Source organism: Scomber japonicus, chromosome 12, assembly GCF_027409825.1.
Source record: "Scomber japonicus isolate fScoJap1 chromosome 12, fScoJap1.pri, whole genome shotgun sequence".
In the NCBI taxonomy this organism is placed as follows: domain Eukaryota; kingdom Metazoa; phylum Chordata; class Actinopteri; order Scombriformes; family Scombridae; genus Scomber; species Scomber japonicus.
In genome coordinates, this window is record NC_070589.1 from 30,309,844 (window position 1) to 30,326,628 (window position 16,785).

A 16,785-nucleotide genomic window follows, 5' to 3' on the forward strand; every position below is an offset into this window, starting at 1 on the left:
CTGGGTATCGGTACTCAATGTCTTTAAGGTATCAAGAAGGAAGGAAGGGAGGGAAGTAGGAAGGATGGAAGGGAGGAAGAAGGAAGGAAAGGAGGGAGGGGGGAGGAAGAAGGAAGGGTGGAAGGGAAGAAGAAGGAAGGATGGAAGAAGGAAGGAAGGATGGAAGGGAGGGAGGAAGAAGGAAGGAAGGAAGAGAAGGAAGAAGGAAGGGTGGAAGGGAAGAAGAAGGAAGGAAGGAAGTCAGGAAGGAAGGGAGGGAAGAAGGATGGATGGAAGGGAGGAAGGAAGGAAGGATGGGAGGAAGTAGGAAGGATGGGAGGGAAGGAGAAAGGAAAGGAGGGAGGGAGGAAGGAAGGAAGGAGGGGAGGGAGGGAGGGAGGGAGGGAGGGAGGGAGGGAGGGAGGAAGGATGGAAGGGAGGAAGAAGGGAGGGAAGAAGGAACGTAGGAAGGAGAGAGGAAGGAAGAAGGAAGGAAAGGAGGGAGAAGGAAGGAAGGAAGGGAGGAAGAAGGAAGGATGGAAGGGAGGAAGAAGGAGGGGGGAGGAAAGATGGAAGGGAGGAAGAAGGAAGGAAGGGAGGGAAGAAGGACGGAACATAGGGAGGAAAGACGGAAGGACGGAGGAAAGAACGAAGGAAGGAGAGTAGGAAGTAGGAAGGAAAGTAGGAAGTAGGGAGGAAAGAAGGAAGGAAGGATACCAGATATGTCGATAGCCGGTATCAAAACAGCTTTAGTGAAAATAAGCATCAAAGGTCACTAAATGCCTCTGATTAAAATAAAACATTAATAAAATATAAATATATAAATATAACCTTCTGGGCTCTACAGCTGGAATCTGTTTCTAACCAATCATCCTCCGTTCACCTGCGAGTCCACGTGCATCACATCACAGCACACACAGCCCTGCCCTGACCCGTCCAACCAATCAGCATCAATAAAATGTTAATGAGCGTCGCCATGGTTACGGTCACACCAGGCAAACCCAACCGGTGACCTTCTCCAGGTTCCAGGTTAATGATTAGGAGTCCTGAAGCCTGAAGTACAGTCAAGTCTGCTTTCAAATCCCCAGAGAGAGAGAAAATCTATCTGGCAGCGAGAGAGAGAGAGGAGAGGAGAGAGAGAGAGAGAGAGAGAGAGGAGAGAGAGAGAGACAGAGAGAGAGAGAGAGAGAGATGAGAGAGAGAGAGAGAGAGAGAGAGAGAGAGAGAGAGAGAGAGAGAGAGAGAGAGAGAGAGAGAGAGAGAGAGAGAGAGGAGAGGAGAGGAGGAAGCTTTACAAGGAAAAACACACGCTGGAATAATAAAACATAACAAATCACTGCATGGACAAACAGCAGCTGACAAGTACACACACACAGAGAGAGAGAGAGAGAGAGAGAACGATAGAGAGAGACAGAGAGAGAGAGAGAGCGAGAGAGAGACAGACAGACAGACAGAGAGAGCGAGAGAGACAGAGAGAGAGAGAGAGAGAGACAGTGAACGAAAAAGACAGAGAGAGAGAGAGAGAGAGACAGACAGAGAGAGAACGATAGAGAGAGAGTGAACGATAGAGAGAGAGAGAGACAGAACGATATAGAGAGAGAGTGAACGTTAGAGAGACAAAGAGAGAGAGAGAGAGAGAACGATAGAGAGAGACAGAGAGAGAGAGAGAGAGAGAGAGAACGATAGAGAGAGAGAGAGAGCGAGAGAGAGAACGATAGAGACAGAGAGAGAGACAGAGAGAGAGAGAGAGAGACAGAGAGAGAGAGAGAGAGAGAGTGAACGATAAAGACAGAGAGAGAGAGCGAGAGAGAGAACGATAGAGACAGAGAGAGAGAGAGAGAACTTTATTCATTGCAAACTAGATAACTGTATAGAAATGTTCCAGTTAAATAAAGTCATCTTTTTAAAGCCAGACAGCTTAATGTATAAGAATACTCTAAGCATTAAGATAGACATATGCTTTAGACTGTTATGATGTTGGATATCTATGTTTAAAATGGTCAGAACTTGAGATTAATGTGTGTAGAAATGTTCCCTTTAAGCCAAAAGTCATCATGCATGCCTGGAAACAGCAGTCTGTTACATGGCCTTGGTTGCTAAGGTCGTTGCTAAGGCCTTTTCATGTGTTGTATGTGTTATACTCTCATGTTTCAGATCAGATTTTAGCTCAAACATGTAGTTTACATTTTAACCCTCCTGTTGTCCTTGAGTCAGGGAGGGAGGAAGGAAGGAAAGGAGGTAGGAAGGAAGGGAGGAAAGGAGGGGAGGAAGGAAGGGAGGAAAGGAGGGAGGAAGGAAGAAGGAAAGGAGGGAGGAATGAAGGAGGGAAGGAAGAAGGGGAGGAAGGGAGGAAGGGAGGAAGGACAGAAGGAAGGAAAGACAGACTTTTTCTTCCTTCCTTCCTTCCTTCCTTCCTTCTTTCTTCTGTCTTCCATTCCTTCCTTCTTGTCTTCTCTTCATGCCATCTGTCCTACCTGTATTATTTTCCTTCTCCTCCTTCTTTTCCTTCCTTCCTTCCTTATATATGTCTTTCCTTCCTTCCTTCCTTCTTTCCTTCCTTCTTGTCTTCTCTTCCTTCCTTCCTTCCATCTGTCCTTCCTGTATTATTTTCCTTCTTCTCCTCCTTTTCCTTCCTTCCTTCCATATGTCTTTCCTTCCTTCATTCCTTCCATCTATCCTTCCTCTCTTTCTTCCTTCCATCTTTTGCCCTATAAGCAAGAGCAATTTCTTATTTGATTCATACTACCTAAAAAAATCACATTACAGTACACTGGCTTTGAACGAGAGCCGTCCTGATGATATGAAATACATTTGAAGCTTCGGTCTCCAGAGAGGATGAGCAGCGTGTGTCAACTGTCCAAACTCAGCCTGTGATTCGCTGCCAACATGCAGCCGACAAAACAGAAGAAACTGAAACCCTAAACCCTAAAACTGGTCACAGAGCTGGATCTGGGCAGCGGTCCTGCACACTGGAGCTCCCCACTGCATCATCCAGAGCAAATAACCAGCAGAAAAGCCCCCAAAAAAAGAAAAGTGTGCAAGAGAAACTATTGATGATGATGATGATGATGATGATGATGATGATGGTTGATATAAAAAGGTACAGGAGTAAAAAGATGCATTTAAAGCAGAGATGTCAAACTCATTTTAATTGAAGGGCCACATACAGACCAATTTGATCTGATGTAGGCCGGACCATTAAAAAGATGGAAGGAAGGAAGGAAGAAAGGAAGGAAGGAAGGAAGGGCGTAAGGAAGGACGGAAGGAAATCATTAAGGAGGGAGGGAGGGAGGAAGGAAGGAAAGACAGATAGTGAAGGAAGGACAGACAGAAGGGAGGAAGGAAAGAAGGAAGGAAGGACAGAGGGAAGAAAGGAAGGAAGGACAGATGGAAGGAAGGAAGGAAGGAACAAAGAAAGGAAAAAAGGAAGGTAGGAGTAAGGACAGATGGAAGGAAGGAAGGAACGAACGAACGAACGAAGAAAGGAAAAAAGGAAGGTAGGGAGTAAGGACAGATGGAAGGAAGGAACGAACGAACGAACGAAGAAAGGAAAAAAGGAAGGGAGGGAGTAAGGATAGATGGAAGGAAGGAAGGAAGGAACGAAGAAAGGAAAAAAAGGAAGGTAGAAAGGACAGAATGAAGGAAGAAAGAAACGAAAGAACGAAGAAAGGAAAAAAGGAAGGTAGAAAGGACAGATGGAAGGAAGAAAGAAAGGAAAAAAGGAAGATAAGGAGGACAGATGAAAGGAAGGAAAAGAACACAGGAAGGAAAAGTGCCAGATAGCACCCCTCGGTGGGCCGGTTCTGGCCCACGGGCCGCATGTTTGCCACGCCTGATTTAAAGTGTGCAAAAATATTCCACTTAACTCATTTTAGTTTTTAATCTGATTTAATAATGAAACACTAGATTGAGCAAAGGTGCCTGAGGAAAATGTGACATTATCAAACTGTAAGAGACAGTTTTGTCACTTTTTGATTCAAATAACAGGATTTTAATCAGTATTTAATTAAGACAATCTGAATTTTTGCACTTTTAAATATGTTAAATTTATAAATATATGTTTTAAATGTGTTGGTTTATGTTCACATATCACATAGAAATCTGCAGAATACCAACTACATTGTTCTTATAACATTTGGTCATTATTAACAAAATAAAATGCATCACTTCCTGTGCAGAAGTGCGCTTTAAGTATCTTAAGCTGAGTGCTTTGTGATGTCATGTAGGTCTAAAGTATTTTATAAAAACTGATTTATCATAAAATCTTCTATGACCTGTTTATTTATTAAGCCATGAAACTGTTCTGTTCTTATACTTTAATACTATTTAACCCTCATGTTGTCCTTAGGTCAAGGAAGGATAGGAGGAAGGGAGGAAGGAAGGAAGGGTGGAAGGAAGGACGGACGGACGGAAGGAAGGAAGGAGGGAGGGAGGAAGGAAAAGAAGAAGGGTGGAAGGAAAGTTGGAAGCAAGGAAGGGAGGGAGGAAGGAAAAGAGGAAGGGTGGAAGGAAAGCTGGAAGGAAGGAAGGAAGGAAGGAAGGAAGGAAGGAGTAAGGACGGAGGGAGGAAGGAAAGGAGAAAGGAAGGAAAGGAGTAAGGAGGGAGGGAGCAAGGAAGGAAGGAAGGAATGAAGGAAAGGAAGGAGGGAGGGAGGAAGGAAAAGAAGAAGTGTGGAAGGAAAGTTGGAAGCAAAGAAGGGAGGGAGGAAGGAAAAGAGGAAGGGTGGAAGGAAAGCTGGAAGGAAGGAAGGAAGGAAGGAGTAAGGACGGAGGGAGGAAGGAAAGGAGGAAGGAAGGAAAGGAGTAAGGAGGGAGGGAGCAAGGAAGGAAGGAAGGAATGAAGGAAAGGAGGAAGGAGGAAGGAAGGAAGGAAGGAAGGAAGGAAATGAGGAAAGAAGTAAGGAAGGAGGAGGGACCAAAGAAAGAGGGGAGGAGGAGAAGAAGGAAGGAAAAATTAAAGAAAGAGGAAAGAAGGAACAGTCAAAAAGAGACGGGGTCAATTTGACCCGGGAGAACGACAGGAGGGTTAAACTGTGATGCCATATCTTTGGATTTCATTATGTGGTTGTTTAGTTTTATTTTGAAAATCTTGTGTTTATTTGTCTTTTAACATTTTAGTTTAACATGTTGTCATCACATTGAGTCTGTAATATATAAATTCAATATTCTACTCTGATGGAGCTTAATTCAATATTTGATTTAGAAGTTGAGTGAAAATAAGCACAAATACAATGAAGAGTATTCATTTCTTATCCATGAAATGAGTTTAACTGATTATCGTCTTGATAGGGCTGGGCGATAAACCGAAAATTTATCGATACCGAAATTTACGACCATAACCGACGTCATTTTGCCCATGTCGGTATATTCGGTTTTTAACCTCTTAAGGCACGCTGTTCCTCCTACGGGACGGGACGGATGTTAGGAGGTAGCCAGAAGTTCTTCTGAATGTTTTAAACACCAACCCTTAAACATATATATCCATACCGTACATTGTTAGAAAGCTTAGATTGTCCTGATTCATTCAAGACCACTCACGAATTATATGGTTGCTCACAGCCGTAATAGTATTAGCGGTTAGCTCGGCTAGCCACTCAGCTAAAGTAAAAATGCTACATACCTTCAAAGTCTTCCCTTTATCCACAACGATCATCTTATGACTCAGGACTTTCTGTACAGCTCGCCAAGTATCCATTCTTGTGAAATATGAAATCCGTTTCCATGAAACCGGAATACTTTCCTCAATATGTCAACATGTATTTAGTCCAACACGTAACGTGATAACACAAATAACAAACTATATGCGGTCCGCTTACGTCATTTCCTGACCTGCACGTCCATCTCAGAGTACACGTGACTAGATGTTTACGACCGTTAGCCTCTCCTACTTCTGACGACACCACACACACCAGCCAATCGGTGTTTAGGATTAGGCAGCACGTGCCTCCAAAGCCAATGAGGACATGTGACCGACGACAACGACAACGTGGGTTTGATTGACATCTGTTCCAGCCAATGGAAGTATTCGGTGAAATGACGTTGATAACCTTTTAGCCAATAGTCTGAGGTTCCCAACGGTGTATGACACTAAGCTATCAGTTTGGCTGTCCCAGTGTTGCCAACTTGGCGACTTTCTCGCTAAATCTGGCGACTTTCCAAACCCTCATAGCGACTTTTTTCCTCAAAAGCGACTAGCGACAAATCTAGCGACTTTTTCTGGTGTTATTGGAGACTCTGAAGTGAAAGCACGTATCGTTACTGTCGTCAATGAGTAGTGGGTGCTGCCAAGAGCCCCTCCCCTGTCCCAAAGCACTCCCAGGCGGTCAGGTTCACAGTAGCCTCACACAGCTGCAGTCAGAGCAGAGAGGAGACCCACACCCCAAACCCCTCCGCATCCACCCTGCATAACAGCCTTTTGATTAAATTTGATATTCTAACATTTAACAATACAGAACAAAATTGATTTTACATTAAAAAAAAACAAACCAAGAATCAACATAAGAAAGTTCATTTGTAGTTCTTAACATATTTAGGGTTTTTTAACTCACTTTTTGTCTCTCCCAAGACGTTATTCCTCTCTCCTACAGCGTCCATTACAATAGTTACAATAGTTGTGCAAAAAGACTGTCGTCACCAGCCAGGGCAATACATCTAACCTTGGAGTGGAGCAATTATGCTACCAAAGCCCCATCTAGTGGCCAAACTTTTTTTAGCGCATGGGGTGGCGGTAGTCAGAGCATAGATATAATATATAACATATGTTATATCTATCGCTCTGGTGGTAGTTATCGTCCATTTATCGTTATCGAGGTGAACTGCTCAATATATCGTGATATTGATTTTAGGCCATATCGCCCAGCCCTACGTCTTGATTAAAAAAACTATATAAATCAGAAATTCACCAACTTCCTGTGTGCATATTTTACCAGCCACTCTTTTATTGTTTCTCACATCTGGTATTAAATATAATCCAGACATATTTACATTTTAAAAGACTCCTCACACATTTCACAAAGCCACATCCGAGCCATTAAAAAAAAGATAATCACCTGAAATCTTCAATAAACAGAATCGACGAGGACTAAACCTGAATACAGATCAGCTACTCAATAAAACTACATCAGTGCTTCAGTGTGAGAATAGAGCAGTAAGAGAAGAAGAAGAGTCCAACCAGGTCAGGATACTGAAGGACTATTATTATTATAGGAACTGTTTAAATATTAGAAGAATATTAAGCACACAAGGTCAGTATAAAGTCACTTTTGATTAAAAAGGTTCTAGCATAGCGCTCCCTTAAGGAACACTGTAATATACATACAGGGATATATATATATATATATATATATATATATATAATAAATCTACTTTTTGGCAGCTGCAAAAGGTTAAAACACTTATTTATTTATTATGTTATTCATTAGGTAGTCTAGATTAAGAGGAAGGACATAAGGAGAGAAGGAAGGAAGGAAGGAAAGAAAGGAGGAAGGCAGCAAGGAAGGAAGGACATGAGCGTTGTCCTCCTGGGTCAAATTGACCCCGTCTATTTTGACTGTTCCTTCTTCCCTCTTTCTTTGCTCCCTCCTCCTTCCATCCTTCTTTCCTTCCTCCTTTCCTTCCTTCCTCCCTCCTTACTCCTTTCCTTCCTTCCTTCCTTCTCTCCTACATTCCTTCCTCTTGTCATCCTTACTCCTTTCCTTCCTTCCTTCCTTCCCTCCCTCCTTCCCTCCCTCCTTCTTTCCTTCCTTCTTTCCTTCCTTCCTCCCTCCTTACTCCTTTCCTTCCTTCCTTCCTTCTCTCCTACATTCCTTCCTCTTGTCATCCTTACTCCTTTCCTTCCTGCCTTCCTTCCTTCCTTCCTTTCCTCCCTCCCTCCTTCCCTCCTTACTCCTTTCCTTCCTTCCTTCCTTCTCTCCTACATTCCTTCCTCTTGTCATCCTTACTCCTTTCCTTCCTTCTCGCCTTCCTTCCTTCCTTCCTTCCTTCCTTCTCTCCTACATTCCTTCCTCTTGTCATCCTTACTCCTTTCCTTCCTTCCTTCCTTTCCTCCCTCCTTCCCTCCCTCCTTCCCTCCTTACTCCTTTCCTTCCTTCTCTCCTTCCTTCCTTCCTTCCTCCTTTCCTCCTGTCCTTCCTTAAACCCTTACTGTAGATATTATATAGAGAATCAGGCTTAATACAACACTTTTAATGTACTATATTAATCCAATACAACATATATAGATGTGACACTGGTGTACTGTTTGTACTGTGTTGAGCAGATCTGGAAAGCAATGTAATATTTTAATGTTAATATGATTATAAAGTGAATTATAGCACATGTTTTATTATTATAGTGATATTATATATGTGTGTAGTTAAGCAGTAGAGGAATTAAAATGCAGTAAATTAGCAACATTTAGCTTCTAAAGCACATATATGATAAATCTCTGTATATACTCACATGCTAATAAGCACTTAAGTATATTATAGGTTGTATTTATAGCTGCTGTTTCTAATAATAAGTGTCTGAGTGGAGACGGAGAGATGGAGAGACGGAGAGAGCTCCGTGTTGTTTTGCTGCTGAGTCTGTGGCTGCCATACTCTCTGTGTGCTGGTTATGTAATCTGAAGGAGATAGGAAGAGGAGGAGGAGAAGGAGGAGGAGAAGGAGGAGGGGGGGGGGGGTCTGGAAACCCACCACACACACACACACACACACCTCCTCCTGCTCTATCCGTCCTTCCTTCCTTCCTTCCTTCCTTTCTCACCATCATTCACAACACAATCTCTCCATCAGTCATCCTGCAGCTCTCAATCTCTCAAATCAGTAGGGGGGGAAATATTATATATCAGCTATTTATAGATACTCTGCATGAGATAAATTAATGTTGCTAGTCAACACAAACACAAACACACACACACACACACACACACACACACACACACACTTTGATATTTGCAGATCGATATCGGAGCCTCTGTCAGGGGCGCAGAGCTTGAAACTGGAGAGCGCATGTATGAGCTCATTTTTCATTGCTTTGCATCGATGCTATCACTCACAGCTCCTCCTCCTGTTTACAAGAGCTGCCATTAAAAACATAATACTGTCATTAATATCTGTTACTGTTTTACTGTTATACTTTAAAATTATATTTATTGTCATTTCTTAATCTTATTTTATATCGTATTTATTTTTATTGTAGTTAGATGAATTATTTATTATTGTATTTTAAATTGACTGCCCAACTTTATATATTACATTATTATAGCTATATTACACATCCAGTTTTTCCTATTTATATATAATTATATATAAGACTTTTTAACTATTTTTACTTGATTTTTTGTTATTAAGATTTTTTATTATTAATATTGTACCAGTTAGTATAGTGTTTTATTCATATTATTACAAGTTACTAGTATATTTTTATTTATTTTTAAAAATTATTAATAATGTTACTGGTTAAGTAATGTAATTAATTACATAGTACTGAATTTTTTTTAATTTATTTATTTTTTATCTGCATGTAAGAAATGTTTTAATATTTGTTTTAATCATTTTAAGTAATTCAAATTATTTAAAAAAAAATATTTCCATGTTAAATTCTTCAGTAAATTAATTATTTTTAATGTGAATGTGTGTGTGTGTGTGTGTGTGTGTGTTTTATTTTAAATGTAATTAGTCTCAAACACAGTCCCACGCAGGCCTGCTTAGTTAAATAAATGAGTAATTTGTGTCCACGGTGCGTCACGGTGCGTTCACGCTCCGGTGAGGACTGGTTGGGTTATTGAGCTGAAACGTTTTACAGGTCACCGTGTTTGTTTGTTTGTCCTCGGCTCAGGTGAAGCTGCCCGCCGGCGTCTGACACACAAACACTCTCATCCAGCTCCGTCTGCAAAAAATGGCTCTGAGTGCACTGAGACTGAGACTAGCAAAAAAATAATCATCCAATAATTTACTCACCGAATCTCCTGTCAGCAGAGGAGGAGGAGAAGCAGCTCTGGGAAGCGAAGAGGAGGAAGAGGAGGAGGAAGGAAGAAGCTGAAGGATCCATGTCTGTTTTGTTTTTTTCAGCTTGTTAAAAAATACAGGCCATATTTTTTTTTTATTTCTATCCAGGCGTGCGTGTACGTGTGGTGCTCTGCTTCCCCCGGTTAGAGTGGCTCCTCCTCGGCTGCACGAGCGCGCACGAGCCGGGTGGATGTTGGATGTTGGAGGAGAGAGGAGAGAGGATGCAGGGCGTTTCTGCTGCTGCTGCTGCTGCTGGAGGCTGGAGCACTCACAGTGTCAAGATACACGCAGCTACACACACGTGCTGTTTCCGGAGTGTATTTTCAAAATGAAAGTCTGAATCATATAGCATGCTGCGTTTCTTATTGGATTAAAGGGCAAGTCCAACATTTTTTTAAACCCCAACTGTGTCTTTAAACAGCAGTCAGGTGTCCATATGAATGCAATCATTTGGGGGAATATTATAACAATACACAATATATTTATTAAATATTAAATTCACTACTAAATAATATGAGCAAATGCACAAAACTCTGCTGTCAGTTATGTCCCTGAATATGAAGATAATAGGAAGATGAAGGGATTAACTTTGATGTTAACCAGGGGAAAAACAAAATAAGATAAACAGAGTAAAATTAACACAAATTAGCTTTTTAATTAACTACTAAATAAGAGTTATAATAAATGCCAAAAAACTATACTTTCATTTAAACGAGGAAAATAGAGTCAATTAGTTTACTGAAAACTAGTTATGTAAAATAATAATGTCCACAATGCTTAAACACAATGATAATCAAATTTAAGGAGATTCACTTCACCCTTCCTCCAGATGATTTTAACAGCCAGCCTTAATCAGCAATTAGGTTAAGGTGCGTTCAGCCTGCAGTGAGGGGAGATGTAGACTATTTAACCCTCCTGTTATGCTCCTGGGTCAAATTGACCCATCTGTTTTGACTCTTCCTTCCTTCCTTCCTTCCTTCCTGCCTACCTTCCGTCCCTCCTTCCTTCCTACCTTCCTTCCCTCCCTCCTTCCTTCCTTCCTTCCTTCCTTCCTTCCTACCTTCCTTTCCTCCTTTCCTTCCTTCCTTCCTTCCTTCCCTCCCTCCCTCCCTCCCTCCTTTCCTTCCTTCCTTCCTTCCTACCTTCCTTCCTTCCTTCCTCTTTTCCTTCCTTCCTTCCTTCCTACCTTCCTTCCTTCCTTCCTCCCTTCTTCCTTCTTCTTTCCTTCCTTCCTTCCTTCCTTCCTTCCTTCCTTCCTTCCTTCCTTCCTTCCTCCCTGCCTTCTTTCCTTTACTCCCTTCCTCCCTCCCTCCCTTCCTTGACTGGAACACAACAGGAGGGTTAAGTAGATTTTCCAGCTATCTGTACTTTACTTGAGTATTTATTTTTCTAACTTTTTACTTCCTACTCCCTACATTTGAATACAAATATCTGGACTTTCTACTCCTTACATTGTCAAACCATCAAAACAGGCTGGTAACTAGTTTCAAACTCATTGGCTTTATATAAAAAGAAGACATGATGTGCAAATAAGTGATAGAAAACCAATCTTTTTTATTTTAGTGTGATGCCTCCCTGTGTGACTCCTCATATCAAAAACCTCTACTGGAAAGAATATGACTCCTACCATAAACGCATGCTGAGCACTGTGCAGTTTACAGAGGTTCATTATAACAGCAATGTGTGACAGTGAATGAGTCAGTGAGGAGAGATGAATGCAATGAATGATCTGATCTTCGTGTTGGTCAGTAAAATTTAACTAACACTGCACTTTCAGTCAGTAAGAGAGAGAAGGAGAGATTTTACTGCTCATTATATGGACACAGCACACAGCAGCCCATTACATGCAACAACTGCATCATGTAGATTTCTGCAACAATTAATTATAATACTGAAATATTAAGTCAAAAAATTATGACATTAACAAAAAAAAGGTGTTTTATTCTGCCGAGAAGTCACATAGCCTCACTTTGCAACACTGGAGAGACGTTGCTTGTCGTGCATAATGCTGAAGTGGAAGAATTGATCTAATTGGGTTTATCAATAAGGAGATAATTGTGCAACCGAGCGTTATAAACAATCAGTATATAGAATATTCTCACACATTTAAAATACCTGCAGGTTGAGCTCGGTGTTCAGGACATCTTCACACTTTCTGTTCCCCCACCTGTGCACATTCATTTACTACAGACAGCAGAGATGAGAGGTAGTGTGTGTGTGTGTGTGTGTGTGTGTGTGTGTGTGTGTGTGTGGAGGATCCAGGAGTGTGTGTGTGTGGAGGAGCACCGGAAAAGCTGCAGGCTAACTGTGTGGCCTCTATAAGGTTAAACACACACACACACACACACACACACACACACACACAGTCTCTAAAGCGTCCCGGTTAGACAGTTTGACCTGCTGTGCTGTGGTGCGTTCAGGTTCAGGTCAGACTGTCAGTGCAGTTTCGTTGCTTCTCATCTGAAGCGCAAATCTGAGACCTTTTTAAATCCAGAAAAGATCATTTAGGTTCAGTGGAGGGTTAGGAACCACTGGACTAAACTAGCTAACTGTATATAAAGTAGTATAAACTAGCTAACTGTATATAAAGTAGTGTAAACTAGCTAACTGTATATAAAGTAGTATAAACTAGCTAACTGTATATAAAGTAGTGTAAACTAGCTAACTGTATATAAAGTAGTATAAACTAGCTAACTGTATATAAAGTAGTGTAAACTAGCTAACTGTATATAAAGTAGTGTAAACTAGCTAACTGTATATAAAGTAGTGTAAACTAGCTAACTGTATATAAAGTAGTGTAAACTAGCTAACTGTATATAAAGTAGTGTAAACTAGCTAACTGTATATAAAGTAGTATAAACTAGCTAACTGTATATAAAGTAGAGTAAACTAGCTAACTGTATATAAAGTAGAGTAAACTAGCTAACTGTATATAAAGTAGCGTAAACTAGCTAACTGTATATAAAGTAGTATAAACTAGCTAACTGTATATAAAGTAGTGTAAACTAGCTAACTGTATATAAAGTAGTATAAACTAGCTAACTGTATATAAAGTAGAGTAAACTAGCTAACTGTATATAAAGTAGTGTAAACTAGCTAACTGTATATAAAGTAGTATAAACTAGTTAACTGTATATAAAGTAGTGTAAACTAGCTAACTGTATATAAAGTAGTGTAAACTAGCTAACTGTATATAAAGTAGTATAAACTAGCTAACTGTATATAAAGTAGTGTAAACTAGCTAAGTGTATATAAAGTAGTATAAACTAGCTAACTGTATATAAAGTAGTGTAAACTAGCTAACTGTATATAAAGTAGTATAAACTAGCTAACTGTATATGAAGTAGTATAAACTAGCTAACTGTATATAAAGTAATGTAAACTAGCTAACTGTATATAAAGTAATGTAAACTAGCTAACTGTATATGAAGTAGTGTAAACTAGCTAACTGTATATAAAGTAGTATAAACTAGCTAACTGTATATGAAGTAGTATAAACTAGCTAACTGTATATAAAGTAGTATAAACTAGCTAACTGTATATAAAGTAATGTAAACTAGCTAACTGTATATAAAGTAGTGTAAACTAGCTAACTGTATATGAAGTAGAGTAAACTAGCTAACTGTATATAAAGTAGTGTAAACTAGCTAACTGTATATAAAGTAGTATAAACTAGCTAACTGTATATAAAGTAGTATAAACTAGCTAACTGTATATAAAGTAGTATAAACTAGCTAACTGTATATAAAGTAGTACTTTTACAGTACTTTTACTGTAATACTGCATACTACATCACTATAATACTGTAGTACTTTTACTGTAATACTTTAACTACATTTTGCTTCTAATCTGATCCTTAAATGGGATTTCCTTTATTTGTAATAGAGTATTTTTACTTTGATGTTTTGGTTCTTTTACTAAAGAAAAGGATCTGAACACTTCTTCCACTACTGAGGGTTAAATGTCATTTTAATACTGCTAAATTGTATGTTCAGAAACACTATTATATACTTTTATTTATCCTGTTTCCCAAAGAACTGCATCTCTCTGCATATCTCCATCATAATTATCCCTCCACAAAGACAAATATAGAGAATAAAGAGAAACCACACCGTGCTGTACAGCTCCATGCTGCTTAGCCAGACAAAGCTCTTTATTCATTTAAAAGACATTTAAGTTTCTGAAACACGAGAAAAGACATGAAGTTAGAGCATTTTTTTTTCCGTTGGTTCATTTTTAAACACGTAAAATGTCTCTGTTTGGGTTCGTGTGAATTTTTTAAGGCACGAGATAAATTAAGAAGACGGAGAAGACAAAACCCGCCTTTCAGAGGAGGACAAACTCAGACCCCCAAGAGGATCCGCTTTCAAATCTGACGGCTCGACAGACAAAAGAAATTATTGTTTCTTTTACAGATTTAAATCACACAGGACAAGCTCGGAAAATACACAGTTAAAAAAAAAAAAAAAAAAAAGCACAGTCTACACACGGATGATATAAAATACTTTCTCGTTTTGAACATAAAGAAAAAAACTGTCTTTATATAAGGTTTTTTTTTTTTTTTTTTTTTAAAAGGTCACACTAGTTCAGTATCAACACAGGACTGCTGCTCTTTGGCTGTGTAGTGCCGCATACATAATAATAATAATAATTATAATAATGATAATAACGGTCTTTATTTATTTAATTGAGTTTGATACCAAGAAGAAGAAGTGCACATTTAACATGATGTGTTTGTTACAGATGTAAATCCTGTGATTAATACCTTGTGTGAACGAGTGCTGAAAAGTCAAAGCAGTGTTTAATATGATGTGCGTGAAGACAAAAAAAAAAGAAAAAAGAAAAAGTGTATGTACATATAAAACCAAAAAAATAGTTAAATGTCATTTTTAACATGAATGGATATTGTGATATTGTGTTTAAAAAAATGACACTTTAACCCTCCTGTTGTCCTCGAGTCAAGGAGGGAAGGATGGAAGCGAGGAAGGGAGGAAGAAAGGGAGGAAAGGAGGGAGGGAGGGAGGAAGGAAGGAAGGAAGAAGGAAAGGAGGGAGGAAGGAGGGTAGGAGTGAGGAAGGAAGGCAGGAAAGAAGGAAAGGAGGAATGGAGGAAGGAAGGTAGGAGTATCCCTCACTCCTACCTTCCCTTCCTCCATGGAGGGAGGAAGAAAGGAAAAGAGGAAGGGAGGAAAGAAGGAAGGTAGGGTGGAGGAAAGAAAGTGAGAAGGAGGGAGGGGGGAAGGGAGGACGGAAGGAAGAAGGAAGGAATGGGAGGAAGGAAGGTAAGGAGGGAGGAAGGGAGAAAGGAAGGTAGGAGTGAGGGAGGAAAGAAGGAAGGAGGGAGGGAGAAAGGAAAAGAGTAAGGGAGGAAGGAAGGAAAGAAGGAAGGAAGGCAGGGAGGAAAGGAAAGAAGGAAGGAAAGGAGGGAGGAAAAAAGGTAGGAGTGAGGGAGGAAAGAAGGAAGGGAGGAAAGAAGGAACAGTCAAAACAGATGGGGTCAATTTGACCCAGGAGGACGACAGGAAGGTTAAAACAAGTTAAGACTAAAAAGTTGATTCATAAAAAATTCAAAAAAAGTGAATTTAACTTGATATCAGCAACAAACACTGTCCAATGTCATCATTATTTTACTTTTCTACTTCTTTAAAGCCACAATGTGTTGAATTTTAATGTGATTATAATTTATAAAGCAGATTATTGTGATTGTAAAACATTTTAATTTATTTTATTGTGTGTATTTGTGGCTGTAATATCTAACACGACCACTAGAGGGCGCCAGAGTGCATTAATATATACTTTAACACACATAGTGGCTTTTACTGTAGCTAAAAAAGTGGTTGATAATTACATTAAATATGTATTAACAATTCAATCTGGTGCAAGTTACTGTTAAAATATGGTTCGTTATTATTATTTATGACACTTTTATTTTTATTTTAAATATTTAGGCCTGTTTTCTAATTTTAAGATAAATTACCCACTAATACAGATTTATTTTTTTTGGTTAATCTGCAACTAAAAAATGATCCCCAGACAGATTAAAAACACACATGTGCAAATATTCAGTTAAAAAAAACAATAAAATATGACTTTATATTGGCTTTATTTCAGTGTAACATCAGGTGTATTATAGCAAACTGAACAAATATAGATTTAACACTGTATTTGTGTGTATTTCCGTTATTATTCAGTTTGGTTAATACACATTATGATGCAGTGAAATAAAGCCAATTAAAAAAAAATCAAATACTTGGCGTCTCTTTGGTGGCGTCTTCCCCTGTCCCCTGCGACAGCCGACCTACTGCTGCTCCCGCTTTGCATCAGAAACTTTGTCCAGAATGTTTCTCATTAATAATTAAAAAAAAAAAAAAAATCAATCAAATAAAATTATAAAACAATCATTTGGCCAAAATAAAAGACCACACTCCTCTCTCTCTCTCTCTTTCTATGTCTATCCTCTCTCTCTTTCTCTCTTTCTTTCTCTCACATACCCAGAATACACCGTCAGTTTTCATCCAGCATCATTTTACATATTTACAAAGTTGTCATTTCTTTAACTCGAGGCAAGAAAAAAAAAAAAAAGAATAAAAAAAAAAAAAAAGATTGTATTTCCTCTACAGCCATTATAATGTCCTCTATAAATATGGAATATAGACTTCCATTGATAGCAGTACATTGTGTAATATATATATGTATGTATGTATATGGTACTCTACATGTTCTTGTGTGTACACTCCCTTTAATTGATATCAGCCTGCCACTTCTTAAAGGGGAGGTTTGCCTTGCGACTGATGTGATTAAATGAATGTCAAAGCTGC